Raw genomic sequence first — 16525 nt, 5'->3', positions numbered from 1 at the left:
GCGCAGCCATTTCGCCCTTAAGGCAAACAGCGTATGCTACGGCTCCTCTGGACGCGGGTCTGTGGAAGTGACTTGCATGAGCAACTAACTGGGTCCATGCTGGGAACCGTGGATCATATATATATATATATATATAAGCAGCCAGCAAACAAAGACACCAAGGACAACATAGGCGAAATCACTAAATTCCTTGTACTTACTGGGTTAAAGAAATGATAAACTAATGGAAATGCAAGTGGATGAAAAAACAACTGGCCGCAGGTGGGATACGAACCCAAGTCTTCGCATCACGCGCGTGCGATGCGAAAATGTGAGTTCGTTTCCCAACTGCGACCAGTTCTTCATTTCCATTATATTTATCATTTCTTTAACTCAATTACTAAGCACAAGTAATTTCCCCTGTGTTGTCCTTGGTACCATTGTTTCTTGGCGTCTTATGACATGACTAATAAAATCGGGCCCCTCGGTTCCCTTACTTCTCGTTCATTACATTACGTGGGTCCCGAAACCAGCAACATTGCTGCCTTCATGTAGTGTGTGTTGGTTTACTGACCAGTTGCCGTCACCCAAAATAGATCACGTACTCGTAACGCCTGCGGTTGAAAGGTTGTTCCACATCCGCCGCCAATGCTTGTGAGAGGTGGCGCTGGCTAACAATCCCAGGGTTAGTTTTAGTAGTAGTAAAACAAATACCCTAGAAGGTGGATGGGAACACGGCGCTGCGGTAGCTTACTTAGTAAGAGCATCGCGCGCATAATGCGGAGACGTGGGTTCGTATCCCACCTGCGGACAGTTCTTTCATTTAATTTTCATGCACAGTGACATGTGCAGGTGTCACGATGGACGTGCGGTAGAATCTACGCGTTTTGATCTAGGTGAACTGAGTGGAATTTATGTTAGATTATCGCTACAGCCAATGGCATTATCACTGTTCGTTCTTTGGGTGAATGTTTCAAATGTTTAGTGGACATTCGAGCTCATCTATAGAGAAACTCATATGGCGTATATAATAGACGCAAAACACACTAATTATTGCCAGCTTTTTGTTGTTGGGTCTCACGTTGCGCAAATCACACTTCTAGTATGATCAGTGGCGCGATCATGCTGCGAGTGCTGATTGGAATACCTCTATTGGGTACGAGCACGCTGTTCTTGCGTGTCGCATAGACGGCCTCATCCTCTTCTCTGTCGCTGCTACGCTCAGCCGCCACGCCTTGTTTCTCATATTTGGAGTTCTCCCTAAGCAAACCTATTCTTGCTATTGCACATGCTTGGCCCTAAAGCTAGCTTAATTAGCTGAAAATGCAGCTCACAGCTTCACCCAGACCACGACAAAAACTCTGAAATCGTTTGATTCTTCTGTTCTGCTATATCTGGCTCGTTTCGGTTGGCGGGCCGCCAGGACTGCAGCTGTGAGTCAGCTGCTCAACGACTGCCCGAGCGCAATGAATCAGATGAGAAGGTACATGTACAAATGTTGCAGCTATTGAGAAACAACGTTGCAGAACCTCCCCTAAAACATTTTTGTTTCGACACGTTGCTGACGTCAAGGTGAAAGAAGCGTGAAATTTCTTCTCTTCAGAATGGCACCTGGAGGAAAGTTCGTTGTACTTCAATGTCTTTATTTGTTGCTATAACTCTGGTAGACCGCAGAGACAAAAACCTGACTAGGGAGAGCTTCAATGCAGGAGGCTTTTGGTGAACTGCACGGTGGCGCGTACCATAGATTCGCGCTTACAGTTGTCAAGTTGAGGTGTACAGACACCCACGCTTCAGTCTAGGGCGCTCGGGCGCTGCGGTGCTAAGGAAATAAAGCGATAACACAGCAAATGCATTAGGTTCAACGCATCAGGCAGAATACTGTGTGTCGCGCACGTTGTTGTGGCTTTCAGTGTTCGCAAGAATAGTGTATAAAATCGGCTTAGCCACGCACGTGTATCGGTTTCTTGGCACCGCAGTGCACCGATGCATGCAGAAATCTGTACTGAAATGTGGACTTGAAGGTGACCTTACACTGCGCCGTTTAAGGTGACGACATTGCACAAAAGGCAGTTGCAATGGACTCAACAACATTGCAGCAGGCATCAGTCACTTCGCACTGTGTGCACAAATCGCGTGCTGAAGGTGGCTACTCCATTGCTTTTTTTTATTACAAAGTTACAACGTAAGAAGAAAAGAAGCACATGTGCTAGTTGTATTCGCTCAAACCACGCTATGTTTCTCCGCTGAAACAGCAAGGAGTAAGAAATGAAAGGAAAGCGATGCAAAACGAGACCCAAAACACAACTCCTGCAAAGAGCCCCGAAAAAGAAAGGCAAACAATAGAAAGAAAAAAGCAATGCCGAAGATGAAAGGAAAGATGCGGATTCGGGCGCTCCCTCTAAAACCACCGAGGAAGATCGCTGGCTAAAGGCGACCAAGGGTGAAAGAAGTTTCAGAGCTCGGGTGGCGAAACCAGGAAAGGGACAGAAGAAGAACCGCCACGTGCGCAGCAGAGGGAGGGAGAAAGAAGGAGAGGAGGACGTTCGCGCAGGGCGACGGCGACATGCGGAGATATAAAAAGGGCCGTGATGAGTAGATCCGCGTTTTTAAGTATGGCGGGCACGCATGATGAAGCGAGGAGTGACGCGTTGGCTGCGAAGCTGGCAGCAGCTTGCGCGAATTTCTCGAGCGTCTTTGGCGAATGAGGGTCGCTCGTGAATTCCGAACGCGTACACCCTCTATCCGCTAGTCACCGCCGCCGGCTGTGCCGAGATGCGCAGCTGGGTGCCCGGGGAAAAACTAGACACACACATATACATACGCACATCGAGAGAAGGAGCGCACTGCACACCGTCTCTCTCACGCCTATCTTCGACGAGAAGAGGAACCCGAGGAAAGCAAGAAAGGAAAATACAAGGAGGAAGGGGGCCGGGAGGAAAGAGCCGCGGCAATGCAAGAGGACCTGCCCGCGGAAGAACCGTCGTCGTCGTCGTATACCCCAAGAGTGCGGTATGAAATTGTAATACGTCGATTCGCGGTCTCTCGAGGTACAGTCGGAAAGTGCTCGAGAATAAAAAAATAAGAAAAAGAAAAGAAAACACATTATGAAAGCGGGCCGCAAGTCTATGGGTTGGCGCGGGCCACCTGCGGTCCGATGGGCAGGCCGCAATGCGGCACGCTCTGCACACGAAGACGAATCGGAGGCGCGGAAGGCGCCGCTTCGTTCGCTTGAGAGTGAGGACACCCAGCGACGCGGAAAGATGCGGTTGTTAACATACAGCAGAGTGTCAGTAAACATCTGTCAATTTCCAGAGAACACACACGCACAGAGAGAGAGAGAGAGAGAGAGAGAGAGAGCGAGAGTGTGTGTGTGTGTGTGAAATAGTTGGAAGGCAGAAATTACCTATAGCGAATAATGCTATATTCTGTCATTAGCTGCGCACACCACAATCTAAGCCGATAAAAAATATAGTGGTGAATTAGGGCTCGAAAAGTACATACTGCGCCCCGATGATAATCACACCACAAGGATGTCCGGGAATAGTGAGTTAACTGATAAGAAAGAAAACTCTAGGGATGCTACTATCATTAATTAGGCGCGGATACCTTAACGTACGCCTTGAATTAGAACTGACAGCGGATTCTGAATAAGTGTAGCGCCTTGAGAAAATTCTCATTATTTTGCTTTTATTTCTTATAGTACTTCACGGGAGGCTTCTAAAAAAATGTGGGCCTAGTTCGCCGGTTAGGTTTCGGGCGCATTGGTACGACGCACGCTTTTCCTTTTCAGGTGAAATGCAAATGAAGGTCAGCGGTGATCTTTCAGAATGGCAATTCCTTTCGGGCGTGTACATCTCTTGTAGTAGACCCCTCATGTAATGTCCTGTTCAGGGACCTTTGAGGTATAATAAAGAAATAAACACCGCTATGCCTTAAACGTTCTTTTTCTTCTAAGCGAACTGAACGTAGTCTTCCGGACTAGGACGTATATATATATATATATATATATATATATATATATATATATATATATATATATATATATATATATATATATATATATACATACATGGTAGCCGAAGTGGTGCTACACATGCGGATGAAGTACAGACTGGTTTCACGAATGACTTAACGTCCGAAAGGAGCACCTGGCGTAAGAGAGATGTAGTATATATGTAGTGCAAGACACTCGATTAAATTTTTGCACCAGGCGCTCCTGGACGTTAACTCCTAAGTTGAAGTACGCGAGCGTGCTTTTGCATTCAACTATCATCTGAGCAAGCGACATGTGTAAATTTGATCTACGCCAGTAGCTGAATTGTGCAACACAAGGACACGCTGCTTTAGATTCGCACAGTCGGCAAGTCTTATTGCCGACATCGTTGTTCAACTTCTATGTCACATTTGGGGTGGCCAAGTCCGACCACATTAATTTAATTTTGTGTGCACGTACCAGTACGACTTCCAACCTCAGCACTCGCTTGTTGCGGTTTAATGCTACTTTTTTCCAGTCATGTCCTCGTTCTTATTCTCTTGTTGCTCGCATGTAAAGGCAATGTTAGTTTATTCGTCTTCGTGACTGTTTTCGCGTAATGTCATTAATCGGCTGACCTACCAAGACACGCCCTTTAAGACTACAAAAGTAAGGCAGCCTCAATGCTAGATAAATAACGCGAGTCAGTCACGTCACAATTTCTCTTGCACTTAGCGCTTATCATCTTCTGTATGATATCACCGTGACGAAATTAAGGTACGATGTTATGTGCTCTCAATACACTCGTCGATTCATCTATTTCGGCGCAAGCACCCTTCTTCGCTGATATTTAGTCGGATGAAAGGTTGCTATTTTGCAACGTGTAGCAATACCTCGATGTTCCCGGTGAATTTCTCGCGTACGGACACACGACCACGCCTGAAGCTAAGCGCCAAAGCCTGCGGACTCGCAGACCGAACCGTGCCGAGTACCTGAAGTATTCACGTACCGCAACGGGCATATGCGAGGGTACGGAATATGTGTTGAATTTGACGTGAAAGACTCTAAAGACCGCGCCAAATTGAACTCGAAAAGCGAAAAAAAGAAAGCTTGATAGGCTCGCACTACGGCACTGACGAAGCAGATCTATTCTTCGACATATTGAAAGGACGACCGCATCACGGAATTAATCAGTCTCTGTGTAGAACTCCCTCGCACGTCGCCGAGTGTAAAGACACAAAAGCGAGGATAAGATAGCGGCGGTCGGAGAGAGAAAAGCCACTGCCGAAATTAACCACACTCCCCCTCCGCACCCCCCCCCCCCCTGCCTACTCTCTATCTCAATGCAGCTTTATTCCTCTCTTCCATTTTCTTTTATATTTTTTTCAACCCACTGAAAGCACTATGCATACAGACTATACCCTCGGCTCGCATACCAATGAGCCGACAATAGATTATACTTTTTGTCTCTGAAAATTTCAGGACGCGAAGAAAACCGAAAAGGCTTAACGAAAGACAAACGAACTGTAGATGAACCAAAATGTGAAGGAAATTAAGCAAAGCAGAGAGAAAGGAGGTCCGAACGGGCGAAAAAAAATTAAAAGGGAGGAAAGCCGGGAGGTGCTGTTCTTTTCTCTTCTTTTTCGAAGGGGAACCCGCAAACGCGCGCACGTCCGTACACACAGAGTAAAACATCGGCCGGTCAACAATGGCAGCGGCAGTGCAGGGCGAAGAAGGACGCTGCTATAGGCGGAACGTGTCCACAATTCAGATCAGGCTCCCAGTTTCTCCCCCTCTCTCTCTTTTTGTCTCGGTATGAAAGAGCCGCTGCTGCACTATACCCGCACCACCGCCGCCAACAGCAGCAGCACCAAAGGCTTCTGCAAGCTGCCTTTGCCGTGCGGCTCCTACGCGGTGCTGCTGAGCTCGCCCTATCGCGGCTGCTCCCCCTCTCTGTCCCGTCCTTTTCTTTCATCTCGGTCCGTCTCGGCCTCGCGCTTTACGTCCGCAATGCCGCCGCCCCGCGCGCACCGCGCACACTGTGGATCCCGTTGCCTGCCCGCCTGCTTCACGCTGCTGATTTCAGCGCCGCCGCTGAAGCAGCAGCCGCCGCCGCCTACAGCCGTAGCGGTACGCGCTTATGATTATGATTCGTATTATCATCGCCCGCACTCTGTTTCCGCGCTCTCTGCCTTGCTTTCTTTTTCTTTCTTTCCTCCCTCCTTGCTCCTGTTATCCTGGATGCACTATGCTTACGCAACGCACGCACAGACCGTCGTATACGTTCACGGCAGACGGTTCGGCGTGGGATAGGGGAAACTAGGGAGGAGATGGGGAAGCGGAGCTCATTTCCATTTCGACGTTGTTTTCGCAGCCTCCCCCGCCTTTTTCCGCTTTCCTCAACCTTGCTCAACAGAGGATCGCTTCGTGCGAGTTCTGTGCTGTGCAAACGCCGCCATACTCCCACAACAGGCCTCCTTCTCTGCTCCCCCTTGCTTATTTCACTCTCTCGTCTGTTCTTTCCGTGGCGTTAAAAAAATTTCCGCGTCTGTCTTCTTCCTCCTCCCACACTTTCACCCGCTTTCTCTTTCATAACTTTTTTCTTTCCTGCCGCGCCTGGGGAATTGTACGATGTCTCACTTGCGTTATACATTGTTTTCAATGGCTCCCTCCATGAATTTGAACCGAGCTGCCCGGTTCTCACCCTCATACATTGCACTGTCCTCCTCTCTACCGCCTCACTCCTTTCACGCAACCACACGCGCCTGCCTGCCTGTCCACGGGCCCAGCGGTTGCCCGCACGGGGCGCCGCCGCTATAGCTGGGCTCTCTCTTCAAAGTTCGATCCGGTCGGCGGCGCGCCTCCGTGGTTTGCGATCGTGCGAAACTTATTCGAAGGCCTTGCGGTTTTGCGCGTGGTCGATAGGGGCGAGTGGTGCGAAGAACGAAAGGAAAGCTGCTGGGTACTGTGTGCGAGAAAGAGCAGGCGGCGGTAGCACGAAGCCACAAGCACTTTCTCTTCGATCGGCCAGGAGCGAGAAACAAATTCCCGAGGCGCCTCAAAGGGGCATATATACGCGCGGCGTGGACGTACTTAGTGCCGTTTTGTTTTTAAAATAGTGAAGCAGATGGACGAGCGTAAAGACAGAAGAAAAAAAGAGAGCCGAAGCAAGGCAGGGAGCCGTAAATCAAGATAGGGTTTGCTACCCTGGGCCTGATTTAGGCACTTCAGAGAACTGATGCCACTTTCCCATATCGCATCCGCAAATGGTCAGGGCAAACTCCAGCCTGGCGGTGCTAGAGACTACTTGGCCCATCATCGTCATCTGTGCATTGTCAAACTTTTGGTGGCACTGAACGTTACATGATAAAGTGTGCTGAATTTGAAAGGGAACGTAGAAATTAATAGATTAATTCAAGCGCAAAACTGCGCCACACTCAAATGCAAGTGATATTTTTTTCCTGCGAGGACATTGGATATTTCGGAGGGAGGTGCTTCAGATCCTCTTAAAGTTCATCCGTGATTCAGGAGTGGTAAGTGAATGGCGAGCCGTATAGGTCCTCGTATTTCGGAAAACGCGCGACGTATTGGGCTCCGTGACAATCTGTTTTTGATACCTAGTGTTTGTTTTACTGCTAAGTGTTTCAGACCGTATCGCGGTTGATACGTGGCGTTCAGACGGAGCAATTGCCGGAAACTAGGTCCGCCTGCAGCAACCCCTCCCCATCCCTTCCCTCCTGAGCATCAAACTAATGGAGGGGAGTAATGATGGAAAGGCGAAAAGGTTAACCACGCTGAGCCTAGTTGGCTAGCCTGCGTTGGGGAAGGCGCAAACGGGAGTGAAAGATGAGAAGAGGGAGATGAATACACACTATGCGCGCACACGCAAACGCAGGTGTCTGTCGTTCAGATAATTGGGCGTAACCATGTGAGTTTGGGTGTGCTACTCTCACTGTCCTACGTTGTTAGACAGCGCTGGACTTCAGAGCACGTGCATCGAAGGCTGGAAATGAAACAAGCTTCCGCTTCACTCAGCCTGAGAACGTGCTCAGAGCTCAGCCTCAGTGGAAGTGGTGGGCCCAATGTTCGTTTTCCTTGGCCCGTAGGGCGAGGATGAAACTGACAATAAGGAACTGGGCTGAGGACGTACTGGGCTGACGACGAGACGAAGGCTATCGTCGTTGGCTCAAAGAAAGGGAGGACGCAGTAAACGCATGTTTGAACTATTTAGTGTTGTTGCAGTGAAAGGTGGCAGAGAGTAAGTGAATACGATGTAACGGCGCGCTATATAGCAAGGGGTCTTGCTGCACAATAGAGAGACCACCTAAGTGCCAGTTAACTTTAACAGAAAAAAAATTCTACAGAAATTTTGATAGTTAGTTACTAAAAAGTAAGGATTCTTTGGCAAGACTGTTACTTCGCTTTTGCTTACTTGCTTTTCCTAGCGTTTGCATATCTACCCATCGCTTTTCAGGTGCCAAAGGAATTCAATACGTCTACTGAACAGTGTGGAGATGAGTTGCCAGGAATCTGCATGTCCCCTGCAAAGCGATCCTACCAATTGAGCCGGAACGCCGTGAGAACCGGTTTCACCATAGCTGTTTTCTCCTTTTTTATTTTAATTTCTCTTTCTCCTTTTTGTTATGATCGTTACACCGGCGACGGCGACGTCACCAATTTCTTTTTTAACGCCAGCAATTAATTAACATTATTTACCTAGTATCACATGTACCAATCAGTTATTCTTATTTTTGTGCTGAGCAGCTGCACAATAGGCTTCTCTGCATACACACTCATAATGCGGAAAAGTAATCTTTGAAGTGGCCCAGACGAGAACGGGCCTCTCTCTGATGAATATTTTCTTTTTTCAATTGTTCCTTATCACTTACAATACCAAGAATGTACATTTACACTATTATAATGATCAAATGTCTTAACTTCGCAAATTAAGCATTTTTGTACACATGCAAGTGATTACACTTTTGACGTGACGGACAGATTTTGCTGCGGTACTCGCCAAAGAATGCTTACGCATTTAAATATCCACAAAGCCAAACGTTTGGGCTGGCACTCCATATTGGCTCATGGTCGATAAGAGCTAGCTAATGCGTTAAGTAGCGGTAGTCTTCGTGCAATAAATCGGATACAATGGCGAGAAAATCAGTGAATGATTTTTTTATCTAATTTTAATTTTAATAATCTTTTTTTAACTAAAATTGGTCATCGTGTTTTGAGCACGAGATGTGGACGCTGTTTGCTGCGGTCAATGCGAAAACAGCCGCCAGCAGGTTATTTGATCATGATTATGATGATGATGCAACTCTGTAAGAAGTCTTGCAGGGTTGCCATCAGGATGCTGCATGACTGGCTACTCGCTACAGCTAGTGATCAATGTATGTTGATAAATGTATGGTGCAATGTGTCGTATGCAGTGCTATACTGCGATCTGTACTTGGTGTCATCACTTCTGTTCAAATTTTTTTGTACGTTGCTTGTTCGAAAGAGATTGTGGAGAGACTTAGCGAAATGGTCTGCGTTAGCTTTATTCCAAAAGGACAAATCTAGAACACTTTTGGCAAATCACTCGAACGAGCGAACACAGCGAATCAGTTAATCGATAAATTTAGCTAACCAAATCAATCCAATCAATCGATCAATGGCTGGAAGTAGAGCTGGTTTTCAATGCTGAGACAACTTTCAACATTGCGGTATAAGGTTACATCCCCACGAGGAGACACTTCTGTGTTGCAGATTGTACTCGTGAATGATGATGTAGATTACATTTCATGATAATGAAATTAGTTTGAACATGTAAACAGAAAAATAAAACGATAATGTGCTCGTTATAGCTACATGTAGGACATGATGCTTTGTAGTTCAGCTTTCTTTCTTAAAAAAAAAAAGAAAGCTTTACTACATATTCCTTTTCTTTACATATAAGTATGCTCTCTTCATATGGCAGATGTGGCTGAAATTATGCGTTTGTTGTACGCTGCAAAATAACAAACCCCATACTAGCCATGATGCTTTCGTTTTCTTTCTTTTACGAGCTTTTACAAGCGCCACATTGGTATTAACAGAAATTCGCTATGGGTCGACGGGGTGCTTTGTTGCGCAAAAAAAAAAAAAGGAATCGAACAGGTGTATCCAAAATAGGTGACATGCAAGAAAAAATAAATGCAGTCTATCCTTAAAGGGCCCTCACTTTTTTTTAATGTAGCTAGGTCACAATGGACGTTTCTTGATACTCTTCCTGTTGATACAACGTGAAGTTATCATAGCTGCAAGCTTAACGCACTGATGTGCTGAAACTTTTCCCGCGAAGCATTGGGTAGATTTGTTTCAGTTTCACGAGCTGTAGGAAATAGTCTTCGCAGAGGAAAGAAGCGCAAGAGTTGCCTGAAGTCGGCAAATAGAATCAGGACTCGGATGAATGTGTTTGCAGCAGCAAGAGGTGACAGCAAGGAGTGCGAATTTATCATATCCGAGTGGATGTGTGTATTCTCCTCGCAGGCCCTTCTTTTTTCAGCCACGCAGTCACTCTGCATGTACAACTTCTTCCAACATTTGCGTCCTTCCTTTTTCTTTTCCTTTTGTTAGTTGGCGAGTCCACTGATATGGCTTTTCATCAGATAAAATTCTCTTTTTATTTTCAGACCATCCAGATAAACTGCCTTCATGCTTGTAAGTGCTTTCATCGCCCAAGCGACAATTTTTGGCCATATTCGTATTTCTCTAAAAAAACTCGGCAATCGTATAGCTTTCCGTAACAAGTAGCTGCAGACGCCAAGTATATAGACGGACGTATAGAAGAAATAATGCGCTCCACGTTAGTTCGCGGTTTCGCCTACACGTACAACGTCACTTGGGGCCTTACCTCACTAATAAAAAGAAAACGTAAACGCGTTGCCAGTATCTAGAATTGCACGTGCGGCTAAGAACATTCACGCAGATTCTTCATCAAAAATGGCATTTACGAAATAAACAGAAACCTGGTGGTAAAGAAGCTTGAACATTTCCAACTTCATCGTTCCAAAGTGCGATATGCAAAGAGTGCTTCAGAAGAAGAAATATGTGTTTTATAGTGAAACAACCTAGGAAACAAGACAGCCTCTTCTTCCATAGGTTGTGCGCAGCAACGAAGCGAATCGGTGCTATGAAAGCGACGTTGCCATCTTTTCTTTACTTAAATCGTACTTTGATCTTACCGCTACAAGGGCATGATTTATTTGCGACTATGGGACTGAATAGAGAAAGCTTATCGTTCGCAAGTTATTTTTGCCATTGGCAAGACGTGTTCGCTAATAATATTCCAGACATCAGAATTGGCAGGAATCTGCTCTTACGAACAATTCATTCTTTGTTCGTGCTTTGCTATTGCTGCTATATATACGGGCATCATTGATTTGCGACCAAATCGGACACTCCTACGTACTACTCCCAGCGATCAAACCTGTCTGGCTGATCCTGGACTACGAAAGACGTAATTGCTCCGGAAGTTGACTCTCAATCGCGAATTTCCTCACCTCAAAGAACACGCGCATTGTTATATTTTTTTTTTCTGCCCGGTCCGGAATGTCAGAGATCGGAAAGCGCTTTAGTTTTGGCGACGTCGGCGTTTCACTTAGGCGTCCTAGGAACGAACCCTACCCCGCATTACGTTCGCCAGAAAGCGTCCCTCGCGCGATCCGGCGTTCGCTATGTGACCCGGAGCAATAAATTGCGGCAGTTGAAATCAGCCCCGCGAAATCCGCCCTCATTCTCCTGTGACCGAGCGAAGTTCCAGCGGCCCTTCTGGCGCCTCTCCACAGACTGCGCGGTTCGCCCCTCTCCCCTCCGATTCTCGAAGCCTACTCGGTGAGCGGGCCGCGATAGTTCTGCCCTGTGTTTGTCGTCCGAAGCAAGGGTTTCGGCGAACGAGCAGGCGGGCGCATCGCAGGGTGCACACCGAAAGTGCCAGACAGCGGGCCGTATAAGACACCGCGCATTCTCTTCTTGTTTCTGCTCCTTGCTTCGACAAGCACCCAGAGAACATCACGCCCTCCCCTCTCCCCCCCCGACCCCCCCCCCCCCGCGTTTCCCTGTATGCCGCGTGCCTCTCCTCCCCTCCCCATCTCCTCCCTCATTCGGATGTACAGGCGGCTGGACATGAGACGAGACTATACGACGACGACGACGTTGACTGGACCCTCCTAATCTCGCTCGAGTGGCGTCGAGGCACGGTACGCGTCTTAAGGCATCACAATGGCACGGCGGTGCTGTCCGCGCAATTACCGACGCGAGGACGCCTCGCACTGCACGCGAAGGCATGGGACGGGGCCGCGGCGCGCAGATAAGGGAAGCCGCAGGGACACGATGTCTGGCCTGCCGGTTGGCTGGCCAACAACGAATAAGACGGGACGGGTGGGAGAGAGAGAGAAAGAGAGAGCACCCCGGAAGAGTGGACCGGACATTTAGGAGGCTCGCCCCTCCTTCCTTCCACTCAGGGGAGACAGGGCGACACACAGGGGACAGTATTAACGAAGGCGCGCGTCACTAACTAAAAAGGAAAGATACATATACGAAAAACGCGCTTGTGTGAACAATGTTAGGAAGACGGCGAGATTCGCGGGCTTAGCAAAGGCGCTGAGGCCGTAATCGCGCCGAAATATCTCTTGACTGATTTTTTTTGTTTGTTTCTGGCTGTTTTCTGAGCTGTGCTCTTTCAAACAGAGAATGAGAAGGCTTTCTTGTATCGAACACGTCATTTTACGCAGATAAATTACGAGAGCAGGCACGAGCATACGGCGGACAAGCTGCAAGCACTGCGTGGTAAATTTTGCTTAAATAAAGTACGAAAGCTGGTCGAGTTCGACTGCTTGAATACATTGATCTACGATGAAAAGGGGGGAAAATAAACAAAATAAGAGGTCACCAAATCACGAAGACGTGATTAAATTTGCCGTTTCATACTTTGACGAAGGAGGAAAGAGAAAAGTAGAAGGCAGGGAGGTTAACCAGAATAACGTCCGGTTGGCTACCCTACACCGGGGGAATGGGAAAGGGGGAAACAAAGATCACAGTGAGAGAGAGGAGGGAAGGAAAGAAGGAAATTGCGGCGAGTTGAAAATGTATTAAGTGTCTTGCGACCTCACAAATATATGGCAAGACAAGCAGCCTTCGCTCTGATCTCGTGTGATGACTTCATGGTTGAGTATAGAAGTTTGAGAGCATAGTTTTAGTCACAGTGAATAGGGTACGATTTGCAGATCCCATAGGAAAAAGAAAAAGAATTCAGACGGTATTGATTGTTATGTGTTATGACTACTTATATAATTTCGCTTGTGACGCGTCTAAATAACTTCGAAGTATTTTTTTATGTCTCGCGCCCAAATATTCGGCGCAATCTTGCGGGCAAGGCAATTTATACTTAGTCTCTTTGCTCACAATGAAATGACACTCTGAAATCTCCAACAGCACGTACAGTAAACCCGGATTCTGAAACAACAGAATTGGGGAACGGAGGGGTGAGTTATCAGTTGACGGGGGAGGGAGGGGGAGGGCTTTGGAAGGAGTCACAATCGGTACAATTCAACGAATTAGGCCTGAGACAACGCGATTACCACCGCCCCGACGTGGGCAGCACCGCCAGCAGACGACAGCATTTGCCGGGAACACCCGAAGATGCCGAGCAGAAGGCAACAATTTCGGCAGGTATGGCGGGAGCTGCCAGCCTTTCGGGTGTCAGTGTTGCGCATATCTCATGTAATCGAGCGAGAGAGAAAGAAAAAAAAACAGAACAACAAAAGGACCCGTTCACTTTCGAGTGAACAGCACAGGTGGCGTATGGAAATACCGAAAAAAAAAATATAGAAAGAATTAACGGCTGCGTTAGGCACAAGTGCGCAAGCGAGCATTCGAAACAAAAATAAAGGAAGTGAAAGACACCAAATAAATGACAAAAAGTGAGAAATCGAAGAAGCGGGAAACAAAGCGCACGCAGAGTTCCCCATCGTGCTGCTGGAACGCCTATTAATCAAGCCGAGAGGCCCATTATTTTTCACCCAGAACCCCGCCTGCCCGCAGTTTGAATGTCGACGAGAGGCGTTTCACTTATTTTGAAATGTTTACCATTGCTTGAACATCGCCGGAAATCATTTTTAGGAAGACAGAAAAAAAGAGAATGGAAGTGGAGGGGGAGTGCTGGAGCTAGCTAGTGAGAAGGAGACTTGCGCAATACCGAGCACATGGCTGGTAGCACTGTATAAAGACGAGTGTTTCATTCAGCAAGAAAGAAACAACTCGAACGTGCGACAAGGCTAGACGTGCCCCCCAAAAATACATATGTTCGAGCATCCGTCGTTTAGACGGGTCGGAAGCTTACTTTAAGTTCGTAACGTTTAGGCGGGCAGCACTCGCGAGTTTGAGAAGGGCCTTGCCTGAAAGCGGTGCGGATAAAACCGGCTCTTCGAAGCTGCGAGAGGGAAACTGTGTGTGTGTAAGAGAGAGAGAGAAAGAAAGAGAGAGAAAACGCGGCGAAGATGCAGAAAATTTCAACAAGGATGACAGCAATATATGAAGGCGTGTTAATTACCTTGCTCAGAAGTTCCTAGTTTCGAAAGAAAGCCCCTGTTGTTATATTGATTAAACTTGCCAAGCAACTTCATTTGATCTACTTTTGCTTCTGAACCTCATTCGATAATTTTCGTATTAAAGGCTTTAATTTTTCCGCTGGTGTTGTGGTAAGAGATGTCCTTAAGATATGAAATTCTCCTTTAGGCCACAGAGATGTATGAAGGCAGCGCGAGTTCCTCAAGAAAACAAATTTATATATATATATATATATACATTGCGTGAAAGAAGCCTGCGACATTTCTTGGGGCAAATTTTAGCGATGCACCATAAGCACAAGTTCAAACGCGCACAAGTCGATAATGACACTAGTCTGTTATGTGGTTTTCAGGTTCTCTAGCATCTGTAACAAGTCGCCTAATTCGGACTTTCAAATATACACTCGGGGCTAATTACTCCATGATTAGACACCGTCTACAGAGCTATTACACTTCGCACTTCTATGAAATTGAGCGTAGCGGTCGTTCCGATCACTTATTTACTGTTCAGTGTTTCACTTTATACTGATGCTGCATCAAGATCTTTTACAACAAGCTACAAGGCTTATCTTGTCAATCAGAATCATGTAAATCCAACAGTCAATGAAGCCAAGAAAAGTATAGGGGAAATTAGCTGTGGTTGAAACTGAAACGTAGAAAATAATGAGGAAAATGGAAATGAAAGTGTACTAAAAGATAACTTATCGACGGCGGGGGACCAAACCCACAACCTCCTCATTACGCGTGCGTTGCACTATCAATGGTACTACAGCGACGGTTATCAATCCATGCATAAACTTTGGTATTTATGACTGTTGGCTCGATAAGGTTATGATTAACGAAAATCGAGCCCCTCCGTTCCCTTTTTTTTTTCTTGTTCAAGGCTTATCTTGGTAGTTTGTAATGCTGTCGTACCTGCGAATTCACATGGAACAAACAGTCGAGCAAAAATTAAGCGCTTTTCACGGCAGGCAGTGTATAGCAAGGGAACAACAAATAAACTGAAAGCAACGTTGATCGCTACCAGTCGGCAGCTGGGCTGCGTTTGTCGGGCACCTCACGTCGTGCGACGTAGTGCCGAGGTAGGCATACTTCTACACTTGCGCGATTAAAACTTGGACAAACTGCGAGAGTAGAAGAAAGTAGTTAACTGCTCAGCGAATAAGCTACGAAGCTTCGCTGCTGGCAAAGGGCAGAATTGAAGCCGCGGTCAATTCATTATTAAACTCTCGCGTACGGGGCTCGCGCGGGTGATGAATTCGGGCGCGAAATCGGGAAGACCAAATAAGGAACTAATCATGGCAGGCGCCTTTAACCGCAAGCACGAAATAAACGAAAAACTTGCTGGGCGGGGAGGAGAAAGAGTAGAAAAACGAGACCGAGGAGCACAGTCTTTAATGGCACCTCGATCGATGATGGGGCAGCGATGTGCTCAGCGTGAACCAGAGAAATAAAAAATGGGCGCGGAATTCCTTAAGCAGCGTATGATGGATGGATGTTTAAGTTGCTCGACGATGTGCCGGCGGCTGCTCGCGAACAAGCTGCGAAACGGGGTTCGTTTTGTACGTTGTAGCTTACTATCGGCGCCGCACGTTCTGGGCGTTCCCGTTTTCATTGCAGCACCGAAGTTGGCGACAGCCGTGTGTGCTATACAAGCGACAGCAGTGGCATAGAGCTTTGAAGTAGCAGCAAAATAGAAACAAACGAAGTATGAAGCAGTGAGGTGCGAAGAAGCCAGAAGGACGGCCCCTGGAAACAAGATAATTGAATGAATGAATGAATGAATGAATGAATGAATGAATGAATGAATGAATGAATGAATGAATGAATCAAACGATCAATTTTCTCTTTTGGGCTACTGACTTAGGCGACTGAGGTCCACGTGCAAGATATAGAGATACCGTATTTCGACGTACACATTGCGAGTTTTCGTTGGCGATTTTTAACTACGACACCTTGCTGTTGAATTAAAATCAAATTA

General features: G+C 46.9%; 1 protein-coding gene across 1 annotated transcript in view; it reads right to left on the bottom strand.

Annotated features, from left to right (window-relative positions):
* IA-2 (tyrosine phosphatase IA-2) overlaps nt 1-16525 on the bottom strand; it is a 687617-nt gene that overhangs the window by 159418 nt on the left and 511674 nt on the right. The gene's annotated exons all lie outside the window — the stretch shown is intronic.

Source organism: Dermacentor andersoni, chromosome 2, assembly GCF_023375885.2.
Source record: "Dermacentor andersoni chromosome 2, qqDerAnde1_hic_scaffold, whole genome shotgun sequence".
NCBI lineage: Eukaryota > Metazoa > Arthropoda > Arachnida > Ixodida > Ixodidae > Dermacentor > Dermacentor andersoni.
This window is presented reverse-complemented; position numbering and strand designations above follow the sequence as displayed.